A 15,136-nucleotide genomic window follows, 5' to 3' on the forward strand; every position below is an offset into this window, starting at 1 on the left:
GGTTCTTGGCTCGTAATCTTGGCTTCAGTGGTTCTTCAGCGGTTCTTCAGAGGTGATATAGCACCTTATTTAAAGAACCGGTGAAGAACCACTGAAGCACCAAAATTGGTGCACTGTAAAAAATGAATCATGGGTCTTGTAATTTTCACTAAAAAAATTGAGGTGATAATTAAAAATAGTGTGTATATTTTCTTAAGAAAATTGTGGTTCAGTGTTTTATAGAAAATATTGAGAACATTTCACTAATAAAACCAAGAGATACATTTTCCTGATTTTTTTTAAGGAAATGTAAGCAATCTTGAGCCTTCAATCGAAGAACCAAATAAACTGATAAAATTAAGGAAAATAAGGTTACCTATTTATTTTAAGAGAATTAACTCAATTATGCAGTTTTATTTAGAGACACCATTGTTAGTTCCCAGCATACTTTGCATATGGCTGGAAAGGGAGAGTTAATATTGAAATTAAGTGTTATTTTATGTGTTTTTGAGTGAAGGGAAACATCTGTTAACGTTTAATGTTCTGTTATGTTTGACATTTGAAAGATTTTCTTTCTGTTGAAGTTTTGACCGTTACCATTGTGCAGAAGAGTAGATCTTATGGTTAGGTTGTGGATAACTGCATGTATACCAATATTATAAAGCATGTTGCTTTGGTCAATGAGCAATAACTTTGCTAATGCCAGTGCAGTAACAAGTTTGTTTCTGCTTGTGCTGTGCAAGCAGCATACAGTCCATTAATTGTATAACGTAAGTCAAATAGAAACAGGTCATTTCCATTCCCTCTAATTTATACTCTTTTTTTAAAGTCAACTTAAAATTAATAAGCACATGTCACTAAAAATATTTAATTTATTGTTTCGTAGAATAAATAATTTAGGAAATTTTACATGATTTATTCAGGTAGATTCAATTAAAGAAACCAAGCCAAAACTTCTCAAAAATAATATGTGTAATATTGTTACCATTATTTATTTAAGCAAATAGCACATAACATTTTTTACAGTGTGCTATATAGCACTTAAAAAGGTTCCTCTATGATTACCAGCCAAGAACCATTTTTGGTGCCATATAGAACCTTTTTTTTTAGAGTGTACTTAGTCCAGTAATCACGTGTTTGACAGGCTTTTAGCTCGCGCTCAGAAAGCATGTTAACCCTCTGGTGCTCTTCGGTCATTTCTGACCAGAAAACGTTCTGTTTTGAAATGTTAAAAATCACAGCTTCATCTGAATGATATGAAACTTGGTGACTTTTCTAGCATTAGGTATGTAAACACACAAAAAAATTGGGGTCATGATTCGAGCATGCTAATTGGTCGTAAAAAGAAAAGAAAAGTAGCGTTCATTGTCTTAGGTCATATTATGACTGAAATGAATGGGAAATTGGCAAAAATACAAAAAAAAAATATCTGAATATTTGTGTGTACAATCTACAAATCGGTCACGATGCTGAAAAAAAGTACACAGCAGTAAAGGAGTGACACTCTAAAACATCAAGAGTGTGATATTGACACATCCACACACACACACACACACACACACACACACACACACACACACACACACACACACACACACACACACACACACACACACACACACACACACACACACACACACACACACACACACACGCACACTTAAACACACACACACACACACACACACACACACACACACACGCACACTTAAACACACACTTAAACACACACACACACACACACACACACACACACACACACACACACACACACACACACACACACACACACACACACACACACACACACACACACACACACACACACACACACACACACACACCTATGAAAAACTGAACCTATGAACCACATTTTGAATTTGTAAAAATCACAGCTTCATCAGAATGATATGAAACTTGGTGTTTATGGCATTAGAACTGTAAACACACATGATTCGAGCATGAGGGTCGTAAAAAAAAAATACTCCCAAAATACTTGCTCTTTCGTCAAAAAATGACCACCATAGGAAATGAATGGGAAATCTGCAAAAACACAAATTCACAGAAAAAAATCTATATTTCTAACAAAACAAAAAAAATATCTAAAACTTTATAATAAATAGTCTTTGAGATTTTTAATATATATTCAAATCCATCAAAAGAAAATGTTCCCTGTTGGTTGAAATGCTTTATGTTCTCTGGTATGTAACAGAACAACAAATGTAAACAGTTGTGAAGAACTGGGCTGGACCACCAGGAACCCATGCTCACCTATTGCGAAAGCATTACTGTTTGAGGGGGCACACCTTAACACAACACCATCTGACATTTGTGCATCCCTCCTACATTTCCTATCATGAGTGTTGTCCTGAGGGTGGAATGATTCCAGTAAACTGACTACACTTGGGTTTTTTGGAAAAAACGTCTGCTTAGATTTTGTCACTTCCTAAATTTATATTGGTGTAACCACAGAGATGAAGCTCACCTCTTTTATTGGGCAAATCCAGCTGTAACTTTGTTCTTACAGTTTTTTTTATTCGCTTTGGAACTATTTTCACAACCAAGGTGTACATTTTCAAAACTCATAGTGCTAATATCACAACAGATCATCAAAAGTGGACTTTTTTCAAACATTTCAGCATATTTTCAAATGTGATAATACAATACACAAAACCACAAAGTACCCTTTTCACTACACAAAATAAGGGTTTCCTCTTTATAAATGTTTCATTCACAGTAACTGCCTTTCATAAAGCTTTTACTATCAAACTTTTGATTTGCATCTCTTCTCGTTCACTTTAAAACATTTGTCTATTATTTAATCCAACTGATCTTAATGGTTAATCAATGAATCATTTGGTACACCTATAGATTTCTATAGATATTGATTATATAGACATAGTTTCTACTTTGTTTGCAATTTCCGATATGGATAACCATATGTAATGAATTATTTTTACATTACAAGCGATTTATCTTAGATTATAACTACTTTGTCAAAGTGTGTGTGTGTGTGTGTGGCCTGGTAAACTCTACATTATGGGGACAAAATGTCCCCATAAAAATGGCAATATCCTAAATCCTTGCCCTTGCGGGGACATTTTTTTGTCCCCATGGCCATGAGGAAACTTATAAATACAGAATGTGTTTTTTTTTGTTGAAAATGTAAAAATGCAGAAACTTTTGTGTGATGGGTAGGTTTAGGGGTTAGGGTTAGTGTTAGTGTAAGGGGAGAGAATAAACAGTTTGTATAGCTTGTAACCATTACGCCTACGTAGGCTATACCCAGACAGATTATAAGAGTATAAGGGAGAGGAAATAGTCAATGACGGTGTAACATCAGACTGATCAGAAATCAGAAGAAGGGCGACAGATGGCATCAAATATAGCATTTTACATTACAGTATGTATGCCATGTGATACTGTAAACAGATTACCATGGTAGAGTCTGCCACATTACTGTAACTCACCCTTATAAAGCTCAACTATAGATTCAGTCATATCTGGTACAGTGAACATTTACTGTATTGGAAGCAAACTCTGTTATAGCACAGAGCCTCATGGCTGTGTCATAACTTCATCACACCTTTTGATAACACTGAATAATACTATTACAAACATTATGGATTTAATGACATAAGTTAGGTAATGTAAGTGTATTTTCTAATGAGGCAAATGTAGCCTCTGTTACTGTAGATAATTCAGCAACGAGGGAGATTTGAAACATGTATCTTGCATTGTTTTCTGTTGGATGAACTGATTGTTAAAAGTACTAAACTGAAAGAAGATCACACTGTTGTGTTTCGGTGATTAAACCAAATGTTCTCATTACATATTATAATAATCTTGTGTTTGAAACAATGATTATATGGACTGAAAATATGTGCAACTGAATGAAAGCATGAGATCAGGTTTTGAAAGAATGACTAGCTGTGTTACAAGTGTGATCAGTTTGGATTTTTGCACTAAGAGCTTTGAAAATGTACACCTTACTTGTGAAAATAGTACCAAAGCGAATAAAAAAAACTGTAATGTTGCTAAGATGTGTTTTTAGCATGTTGCTCTTGTAATCGTGTAGCCTCTAGATATGGTTCAGCTCTCACCTTCAAAGCAAGTCTGGGTTTTTTTTGACTGTAAATAAATGAAAGGGGCTACAGCGCTGGTCCGACGCAGAAGTATAAATCAGCCTTTAAAGGGGTGGTAAAACACATTGTTTTGAAGGCTTGATTGTGTTTGTGGGGTGCACTGTAACATGTGTTCATGCTTCGTTTTAAAAAAAAAATCATTATTTTTCATATATTTGACCTTTATTCTACACTGCTCTGTCCCTCCTTGTAAAACGGTCTGATGCTTTCCGGGTTGTATGAAGCCACTCCCTCAAAAATACGCAGTGGGCTCAGATTGGTTAGCTGGCCCAGTGTGTTGTGATTCGCTAATCGCAGTGCACGTTTGTCGGAAACGTCACGCCCCTTAACTTTACCGGTAGACTGTGCCTTGGCAGTATTAGAAACGATAAAAAAAAAAAAAAAAAAAGTATTAGAAACGATGGCGTCAATAAAACCATACCAATCTGAGCCCGAAACAGACCCAGAACATTTGAGTGAAGATGATCGAGCAGAAGCTGTTCAGTCCTCAAGAGTAAAGACTGCGGATCTATAGTGATCGCTACTGAATGGCATGGTTACTTTTGTATTTTTAGAACGATTATAGCCAAATATCTGTCGCAAGAACTATTAACCCAAAACACTAAACACTGGCTTTACTAGTAAGTTAGCCAAATCACACACAGAACCATGTTTAGCAAGCCTGTAGATAAACAATACATAAAAGCTCTAATCAAAGAATCATTTACACTAATGCCAAGTTCGCTGTTGAGATTTTAACGTTAGGTGTTTGTAACGATAGGTGTTCGTCGGATAACGTTAAGTATGAATGAGCATTTAACAGACTGGTTTGCAGAACAGCGTTGTCATCTGTTTACTTCCTTGCTACAACCTATTACAGGAAAACACATCGATGAAAAATAAATCAGACTTACAGGTTGTGGCCCGTAAACAGCTTCTGTTTGTAAATCCAGCTTTCAGGACAAGCCGTTGTGCATATCCTGTATTGAACTCGCGAACATTGTGGAAGTTTTCCTCCGTGAAATGTGCTGCGGGAGCCCCGCACGCGCCTGTTCCCTTCTGTCTCATACATATGTGCATATAACATGGTGTATGTTACAGTTTTTTTTATTCGCTTTAGTACTATTTTCACAAGTAAGGTGTACATTTTCAAAACTCATCGTACAAAAATCCAAACTGATCACACTTGTAACACAACAAGTCATTCTTTCAAAATCTGATGTAATGCTTTCATTCACTTGCACATATTTTCAGTCCACATAATCACTGTTTCAAACACAAGATTATTGTAATATGTAATGAGAACATTTGGTTTAATCACCAAAACACAACAGTGTGATCTTCTTTCAATTTAGTACTTTAAACAATCAGTTCATCCAACAGCAAACAATGCAAGATACATGTTTCAAATCTCCCTCGTTGCTGAATTATCTACAGTATCTACGGTAACACAGGCTACATATTCCTCATTAGAAAATACACTTGCATTACCTAACTTATGTAATTGAATCCAATGATGTTTGTAATAGTATTCAGTGTGTTATCAAAAAGGTGTGATACAGTTATGACACAGCCATGAGGTTCTGTGCTATAACAGAGTTTGCTGCCCATACATGTTCTCACATACATGTTCTCACTGTACCATATGACTGAATCTACTGTAGTTGAGCTTTATAAGGGTGAGTTACAGTAATGTGGCAATCTCTACCATGGTAATCTGTTTACAGTATCACATGGCATACATACTGTAATGTAAAATTCTATATTTGATACCATCTGTCTCCCTTCTTCTGATTTCTGATCAATCTGATGTTACACCGTCATTGACTATTTCCACTCCCTTATACTCTATTCTGCTCTATTCACAAATTGAAAATATTTCTGTCCCACTCTCCATAGACATTATGATTTTTATACTGTTCGAAATCTATATTCTTTCCCCTTACACTACACATCAAAGAAACATTTCTGCATTTTCACATTTTCAAAAAAACTCATTCTCTATGATTTATAAGCTTGACCAAAAAATGTCCCTGCAAGGAAAAGGATTTAGGATATTGCTGTCTTTTTGTCCCCATAATGTAGAGTTTACCAGACCACAAACACACACCTTATAATCTAAGGTAAATCGCAGAAAATTTAAAAATAATTCATTTCATATGGTTATCCATTTTGGAAATTGCAAACAAAGTAGAAACTATGTTTATATAATCAATATATATAGAAATCTATTGGTGTACCAAATGATTCATTGATTAACCATTAAGATCAGTTGGATTAAATAAAAGACAAATGTATTAAACTGAACGAGAAGAGATGCAAATCAAAAGTTTGATAGTAAGAGCTTTATGAAAGGCAGTTACTGTGAATGAAACATTTATAAAGATGAAACACTTATTTTGTGTAGTGAAAAGGATACTTTGTGGTTTTGTGTATTGTACTAACACAATTGAAAATATGCTGAAATGTTTGAAAAAAGTGCACTTTTGATGATCTGTTGTGATGTTAGCACTATGAGTTTCGAAAATGTACACCTTGCTTGTGAAAATAGTACCAAAGCGAATAAAAAAAACTGTAAACGCTCTGCAACGCACCCCCGTCCCTATGAAGGCTGACCAAAGCAAGTACCCCAGACCTGCAATCCGGATGAATATAACAGCGTTTCCTCTGCATCGCGGCAACAACACTCCAGCCTAACTATACCACAACAGCCGCGATACAAAATGGCGCCCCCGCCCCCCCTATTTAATATTCTCGGAGGAGGGGTTTATGTAAATATTGAGCCTGGTGATGTCACCAACCCTGGAGGAATGTGTGTAGTCGCCTACTGGCCGTTTGCTGTAGTTCTTAGAAATGGATTTCTTTAAAAGCAAATATCTCCCTTTGCTTTAAACTTTGAACGTTGTAACTTTGCAGATGTTGTTTATGCTCAAGCAGCAACATTACACGCTAGCTAAAGTTAGAATAGTGAAATCGTGGTTTACCACCCCTTTAAAGGGATCGTACACCTTAAAAATTGTACTCATGGTGTTCCAGACTGTGTGATTCTCTTTCTTCTACACAACACAAAAGAAGATATTTTGAAGAACCAAAACAGTTTGCGTTGCCATTGACGTCCATTAGATGGAGAGCAAAAACACAGAGTCATTTCTCAAAATATCATATTTTATGTTGCACAGAAGAAAGTGTTACAGGGCAAATTACTTGTGTCAGTGCTCAGTTTTTGGTTGGGATCTAGTGATGACGAAACTGCCCAACCCACCTGTATTAAGCCCCTCCCCCTGCCGACAGGTATGATCAGGTGCTTTATATATGCAAGGGAATATAACGAAACTTTATTGAAAAACTGAAGGTGCTAGGCCCTGTGAGGCCTCCAATACGGAATTAACTGAGAATTTTAGTATTAGTTTTAAAGGGGACACATAATAAGGTACGTGAGTCGAGTGTTTTCTTCCTGCTGTGCTTTGTTGTGTTTATCGATTGTTTGCTTTGGTCTGAGTCATGTTTCACGCTTTACTGAAATGTAAGCTTTTTGACTGGAAATGACAGTGAAACTGTTAATAATTGGCGACATGTGTCATTACAATTTTTTTTTAGATCATGTAATTTGGTTTCGTATGTGTTGCCGGATTGTTTTTGCTAACAGACACGTTTGAACATGTATTATATTAGCTATATTTTCCATGATATTATTGCCGCCCGTCATGTGTACAGATAATTTTCATACATGAGACTTGCTTTCAAACCCTGACACGCTAGTGGTTGCCGTGGACGCAGATAGATTAGGTCGGTTCTCTTGCGCGGCTGCTTCACTAGCATCGTCGGCATCGGGAATTAACGCAGTTTGAGCCAGCGGCTCGCATTGATAAGGCTCCGGGTTTGAGTCTGTTACAGACAATCCACCCTCCTCCACTTCAGGTGAAGGTAGGAGAAATGACCGCTCTGTTGCAAAGCTGGCGTCACTCCAGTCATTCTCCATCTTTGCGACTCGCGAGTCTGACAGCTGTCAATCAATCCGTCACTGCGGGTCTCAGGTTCACTCCCTCCGCCCAGCCCCGCCCTCGGTTCGTCCCCTTTGTGTCCGCCGGGCTCTGCCCACTTTTCCAGCATTTTTTGAAAATTGCCAGTGGGTGGAGTTAAGCTCTGAGCAGGGGTTTAGTTACCCTTTACATGTGTTCAAAAGAGAACTAGGGAATTCTCAAGCCTCTCCATAGAGACCTCTAGTGGTTAGAGGCTAGCAATCATGGTTGCATGATTTCTTAAATAATTCCAAAGAGGATGCTAATATACTTCCAAAAAACTATTTTGAAGGCCTAGTCTCTATTTTAACCTGAAATACTGCAATAATAAAAAAAAAAAAAAAAAAAAAAAAAAAAAATGTAAAATTTTCAATGGCAAAAATAGACCAAAATAAAAAATACCATCAAATCATCTCAAAATACAAGATTAAAACGAAAAAATATTATTAAAGAAAAATAATTTGCATTGGTTTTACTGGGGTGGGGGAAGTTTAATTTTTAGGTGTCCGGTCACTTCTGACCAGGAAGACAACCAATGCAAACCCTAAACGAAGAGCACCAGAGGGTTAAAACAGTGCATATGCACGCAGATGAAATGTTTAACCGGCAAGGCTTTAAAACGCATGCAAATAATGAACTTTTGTGATTGTGAATAACTATAGTGTTCTGTGAGTATAACTCATAGTATAACTGAAGTATAACTATATAACTATAACGTTGTTAAGTATATTGTGATGGAGGCAAATTATAGAACGTGTAGAAAATAATTAATTAAATGCAAAACCGAATGAAAAATTCACAAGTATTGAACGGTGAATGCCATACCGAACGGTTCAATATTATATTGAGAATTGTGTCATCCCTAATTAGACATACTAACAAGAATGAATGTGTGCATATTTTTAAATGAAATGTTATTTGCAAAGAGTTTAAATGGATTACTTCACAATTATATAGGCTATAATTAGACCTAGAACTTCTTTTACCATTCTTATTTCTTCTTAATCCTTACATTTTTTAATTTCTTTAAATAAAAAGACGTCACCTAATGAGACACTTGTTGCACACTGCAGTAAGCTATCAATATTAAGGTGTGGTAAAACATGCTACTCGCAGCAAATCAAGAAAACAAGATTATATTAAGGCGTCTCTGATGTTTTCATGGTTTATAAAAAATAAAATTGAGGGTAAAACGTGTATGATGTCATTGATAGGCGACGCATGGACAAGGTCCATGTCCTGGTTAAAATAGCTTTTTTTATCTGGATTTAAACATTCTTGGAAACATTTGGAATAATGCAAGTACACAAGTCAATAAAACATAACACTGTTCTAGTAGTTTTTGAATATTTTAATCCAAAAAGCTTACATATTGTGCCTTTAAAAACATATACTTTTACTTAGCAAGATTAAATTTGATCAAAAGTCACAGTAAAGACTTTTAATTTGTTTCAAAATCTATTCTACTTTCAAAAATGTGTAACAGTTTCCATAAAATAACATTTCACAAAATTACTGTTTTTGCTGTATTTTTTATTGAAAAAAAAAAATGCAATCTTGGTAGGCATAAAAGACTTCTTTCAAAAACATTTAAAAAATCCTACCAACCCCAAATTGTTGAATGGTACTTTGTATTACCAGAAAAATCATTGCATACAATATGTAAAGATGAATTTCCAGATCTCAAATACAGAAGTTCTTTATTTCAAGTGTATAAATATCAAGAAAAAAATACATTATTTGAAGGATCTAAAAGCAACGACAATACAGAGCTATGGTTTTCCCTTACCTGGTCATTCTAGTAGTTCATCTTTGCAAACTGCAAAGTAAGGTGTAACTGTGGTCTATAGCTCTGACTATGATTCAAGAAATGATTGCAAACAATCAACTGCATATTGTATAAATATGTACTTTATATAAAATATGCAATGTCAGTAACAAAACTGTGATGCTATACCCTTGAGTAGCATTGCCTGCCTGTTGTCTACTTCTTCTGAATTACAAATAAAACAGAAAAAATACAATGGAAGAAGGAGATGATAAAAAAGGAGTAATATTTCATAATAGGCTATATTTTACCTCAGTAAGTTGTGATGAAAATTCCATTGAGGACATGCATTTCACAATCAAGGTGTCTGACTCATTCTGCTTTGAATGCAACAGCTCTTGTAGATTCTTGTTTCTCTACATGACGCTACATCCTGTAGTATAATATCTTGACACAGAAGTTATGCTCAGACCACAACATGTCTGATATTTTCCAGTACAAATGTCTAAGCATTCTTAATTCAAGATACATTTACTTGAGAAGCAGAATGACTTAAAGGGGTACTTCACCGCTGGCAAATATATACAGATTAGACATAACGTTATAACAGTGTTATTCAGGTGAAGTGAATAACACTGATTATCTCTTCATCAAAGCACCTGCTGTTAGTGGGAGGGATATTTTAGTTTCATAACGCATCAATGCATAACCGACACGCTACATAATAAAATAATTGATAGATTAGCTTACTCCTCATTATTTAAAAACATTTCGCCCAATTAAACAAGGAATTATAGGCCTGTAATTAAAATGATTATCAGTCTATAATATGTCAGAACACTGCAATAATATCAGTCTCAATGAAAAGTAGGAGCAGCTTTATTTAAAAAACAACTTGTTTTACACAAAATGTGTCACGATCACCAGTGAGAGTGCCCCTGATTACCACCTGAGGGCACTCCACCCGGACTGTCACTCCATCAAGGACTACATCTCCCATAATCCTTTGCCCGGACTCATCAGCACTCATTGATTACATCCACCTGCACCCCATTACCTGATTAGCTCACACTATATAAGCCTGGTCATGTCTATCATTCATTGCAAAGTCTTTTATGTTGTTATACCGCGAGCAGTCTTTCCTGGTTCATGTCTTGTTGTTCTTTGGATCTCTTGCCTGTTTCCCCGATTACCCTTTTGCCTCTGTCCCTGCCTTGTTTGCCTGTTTGGACTGCTTGCCTGTGTATGACATTTTGCCTGTTTTGATTACGATTGTGGTTTAACCTTCATTAAAGCTGCGTTTTGATTCTCAACCCTTTGTCTCTTGGAGCAGTACTTCTCTTCAAAAAATGTTTTCACAGTACAGGCCACAAGAGAAATATTAAAAATATAAATTACAGTTTTTCTCCATTGGTTTGGCTAATTTCTTGAAACAGAAATTACATTTTCAAAACAACATGGACAAACCTCCAAACCACTCTGCAATTGTTCACAACAGAATAGCATTTCTCATTCATTTCATCAAATTGCAAATGTCTAAGTACATGTCTCAATGTCTCAGTACATCTTTGCAAATGATTAAGGTCATGTAGCCTACATTTAGCACAATTTCCAAGTGAATAGATCTTGTTGATCTAAACTGATTGTTGATTCCCAGTCTAATGGTTGTTTGCTCCAAAACGTATCAGCATCATTTCATTGTATAAGTCTTCACATGCACAATAGTCTGTTCAATTGTCAAAATTAGTCAAGAACATAATACCATAAATACCATATATGAATCCATTGGAACATTTAATACATTTAGTACAGCAATTGACAGTCAGGTTAAACTAGAACTTGACTAACGAAGGAGGACTTTCACACATCTCAGATGACCAATCAAACAGTATGTTTAGTTACCTGACAGGTGCTGTCCATGACTGTGAATGCTGCCAAACATGTATGTAAAGAGCTTGACCATGCAGGACCAGTAAAATTTCTCAACATGGAGGCACCTGGCCAAGTAAATGAACAAGGGCAACTGCCTGCTCGAGGAAGAGTGAGGATTAGAGGGGGAGCCCGTGAAGGAAGAGGCGTAGAGAGGGGTAGAGAGGGGAAGAGAGGGGAAGTGGGTAAAGAGGGGAAGGGGTTAGAGAGGGGAAGGGGTAGAGAGGGGTAGAGAGGGGAAGGGGGTAGAGAGGGGAAGGGGTTAGAGAGGGGAAGAGAGGGGAAGGGGTAGAGAGGGGTGTAGAGAGAGAAAGGGGGTAGAGAGGGGAAGGGATTAGAGAGGGGAAGAAAGGGGAAGAGAGAGGAAGGGGGACGAGAGGGGAAGAAAGGGGAAGAGAGGGGAAGGGGTTAGAGAGGGGAAGAAAGGGGAAGAGAGGGGAAGGGGTAGAGAGGGGTAGAGAGAGAAAGGGGGTAGAGAGGGGAAGGGATTAGAGAGGGGAAGAAAGGGGAAGAGAGAGGAAGGGGGTATAGAGGGGAAGAAAGGGGAAGAGAGGGGAAGGGGGTAGAGAGGGGAAGGGGTTAGAGAGGGGAAGAAAGGGGAAGAGAGGGGAAGGGGTAGAGAGGGTAGAGAGAGGAAGGGGGTAGAGAGGGGAATGGATTAGAGAGGGGAAGAAAGGGGAAGAGAGGGGAAGGGGTAGAGAGGGTAGAGAGAGGAAGGGGGTAGAGAGGGGAAGGGGTAGAGAGGGGTAGAGAGGGGAAGGGGTAGAGAGGGGAAGGGGTTAGAGAGGGGTAGAGAGGGGGTGGGGGGTCGAGAGGGGAAGGGGTTAGAGAGGAGTAGAGAGGGGAAGAGAGGGGTAGAGAGGGGAAGGGGTAGAGAGGGGAAGGGGTTAGAGAGGGGTAGAGAGGGGGTGGGGGGTCGAGAGGGGAAGGGGTTAGAGAGGAGTAGAGAGGGGAAGAGAGGCGAAGTGGGTAAAGAGGGGAAGGGGTTAGAGAGGGGAAGAGAGAGGAAGGGGTAGAGAGGGGAAGGGGTTAGAGAGGGGAAGAAAGGGGAAGAGAGGGGAAGGGGTAGAGAGGGGAAGAGAGAGGAAGGGGGTAGAGAGGGGAAGAGAGGGGAAGTGGGTAAAGAGGGGAAGGGGTTAGAGAGGGGAAGGGGTAGAGAGGGGTAGAGAGGGGAAGGGGGTAGAGGGGAAGGGGTTAGAGAGGGGAAGAGAGGGGAAGGGGTAGAGAGGGGTGTAGAGGGAGAAAGGGGGTAGAGAGGGGAAGGGATTAGAGAGGGGAAGAAAGGGGAAGAGAGAGGAAGGGGGACGAGAGGGGAAGAAAGGGGAAGAGAGGGGAAGGGGGTAGAGAGGGGAAGGGGTTAGAGAGGGGAAGAAAGGGGAAGAGAGGGGAAGGGGTAGAGAGGGGTAGAGAGAGAAAGGGGGTAGAGAGGGGAAGGGATTAGAGAGGAGAAGAAAGGGGAAGAGAGAGGAAGGGGGTATAGAGGGGAAGAAAGGGGAAGAGAGGGGAAGGGGGTAGAGAGGGGAAGGGGTTAGAGAGGGGAAGAAAGGGGAAGAGAGGGGAAGGGGTAGAGAGGGTAGAGAGAGGAAGGGGGTAGAGAGGGGAAGGGATTAGAGAGGGGAAGAAAGGGGAAGAGAGGGGAAGGGGTAGAGAGGGTAGAGAGAGGAAGGGGGTAGAGAGGGGAAGGGGTAGAGAGGGGTAGAGAGGGGGTGGGGGGTCGAGAGGGGAAGGGGTTAGAGAGGAGTAGAGAGGGGAAGAGAGGGGAAGTGGGTAAAGAGGGGAAGGGGTTAGAGAGGGGTAGAGAGGGGAAGAGAGAGGAAGGGGTAGAGAGGGGAAGGGGTTAGAGAGGGGAAGAAAGGGGAAGAGAGGGGAAGGGGTAGAGAGGGGAAGAGAGAGGAAGGGGGTAGAGAGGGGAAGGGGTTAGAAAGGGGAAGAGAGGGGAAGGGGTAGAGAGGGGAAGAGAGAGGAAGGGGGTAGAGAGGGGAAGAAAGGGGAAGAGAGAGGAAGGGGGTAGAGAGGGGAAGAAAGGGGAAGAGAGGGGAAGGGGTAGAGAGTGGAAGGGGTTAGAGAGGGAAAGAAAGGGGATGCGAGGGGAAGGGGTTAGAGAGGGGTAGAGAGGGAAAGAGAGGGGAAAGGGGTAGAGAGGGGTAGAGAGGGGAAGGGTGTAGAGAGGGGAAGGGGATAGAGAGGGGAAGAGAGGGGAAGGGGGTAGAGAGGGGTAGAGAGGGGAAGGGTGTAGAGAGGGGAAGAGAGGGGAAGGGGTTAGACAGGGGAAGGGGGGATGAGAGGGCAAGAGGGGGGAAGGGGGTAGAGAGGGGAAGGGGTTAGAGAGAGGAAGAGAGGGGAAGGGGTTAGAGAGGGGAAGAGAGGGGAAGGGGGTGGAGAGGGGAAGGGGTTAGAGAGGGGAAGGGGGTAGTGAGGGGAAGGGGGTAGAGAGGGGAAGGGGTAGAGAGGGGAAGGGGGGTAGAGAGGGGAAGGGGGGTAGAGAGGGGAAGGGGTTAGAGTGGGGAAGGGGTAGAGAGGGGAAGGGGGTAGAGAGGGGAAGAGAGGGGAAGGGGGTAGAGAGGGGAAGGGGTTAGAGAGGGGAAGGGGGTAGAGAGGGGAAGGGGGTAGAGAGGGGAAGGGGTAGAGAGGGGAAGGGGGTAGAGAGGGGAAGGGGGTAGAGAGGGGAAGGGGTTAGAGAGGGGAAGGGGTAGAGAGGGGAAGGGGGTAGAGAGGGGAAGGGGTAGAGAGGGGAAGGGGGTAGAGAGGGGAAGGGGTTAGAGAGGGGAAGGGGTAGAGAGGGGAAGGGGGTAGAGAGGGGAAGGGGGTAGAGAGGGGAAGGGGTTAGAGAGTGGTAGAGAGTGGAATAGAGGGGAAGGGGGGGTGAGAGGGGAAGAGGGGGGTAGGAAGAGGTAGACCTAAAGTAGGATGTAGCCAAAGAAGATGGGGACCAAATTTATCAGATGCGATTCGGGCAACCTTGGTACCCATAGATACTACTGAGTACCCATGGGTTGACATTGAGAGAGGCTGGACAGAGACTTCAACCCAACCTCAGCAGATATAAAAAGCAAACCTTTGAAAATGCATGAATGAATCGAATGATTTTACAAATGTGGAGAGAAATAAATATTTTCATCAATATGCAGTACTAGTCTTGTGTGTAGGGGAGAACCGGGGCGAAAGTAGCACAGGACGAAAGTAACAAAGCGATTTTCTCCGAGCCCTGACTACATTTACATTCCAAGCTATGACAGCATGTTCAGCACACAACCCTTGATGGATCTGCCAAATATCATGTGATTCCGCCATTGTTTCCTGCGATTAGGTCCGAAATG

Source organism: Gobio gobio (assembly GCF_949357685.1).
Source record: "Gobio gobio genome assembly, chromosome: 9".
NCBI lineage: Eukaryota > Metazoa > Chordata > Actinopteri > Cypriniformes > Gobionidae > Gobio > Gobio gobio.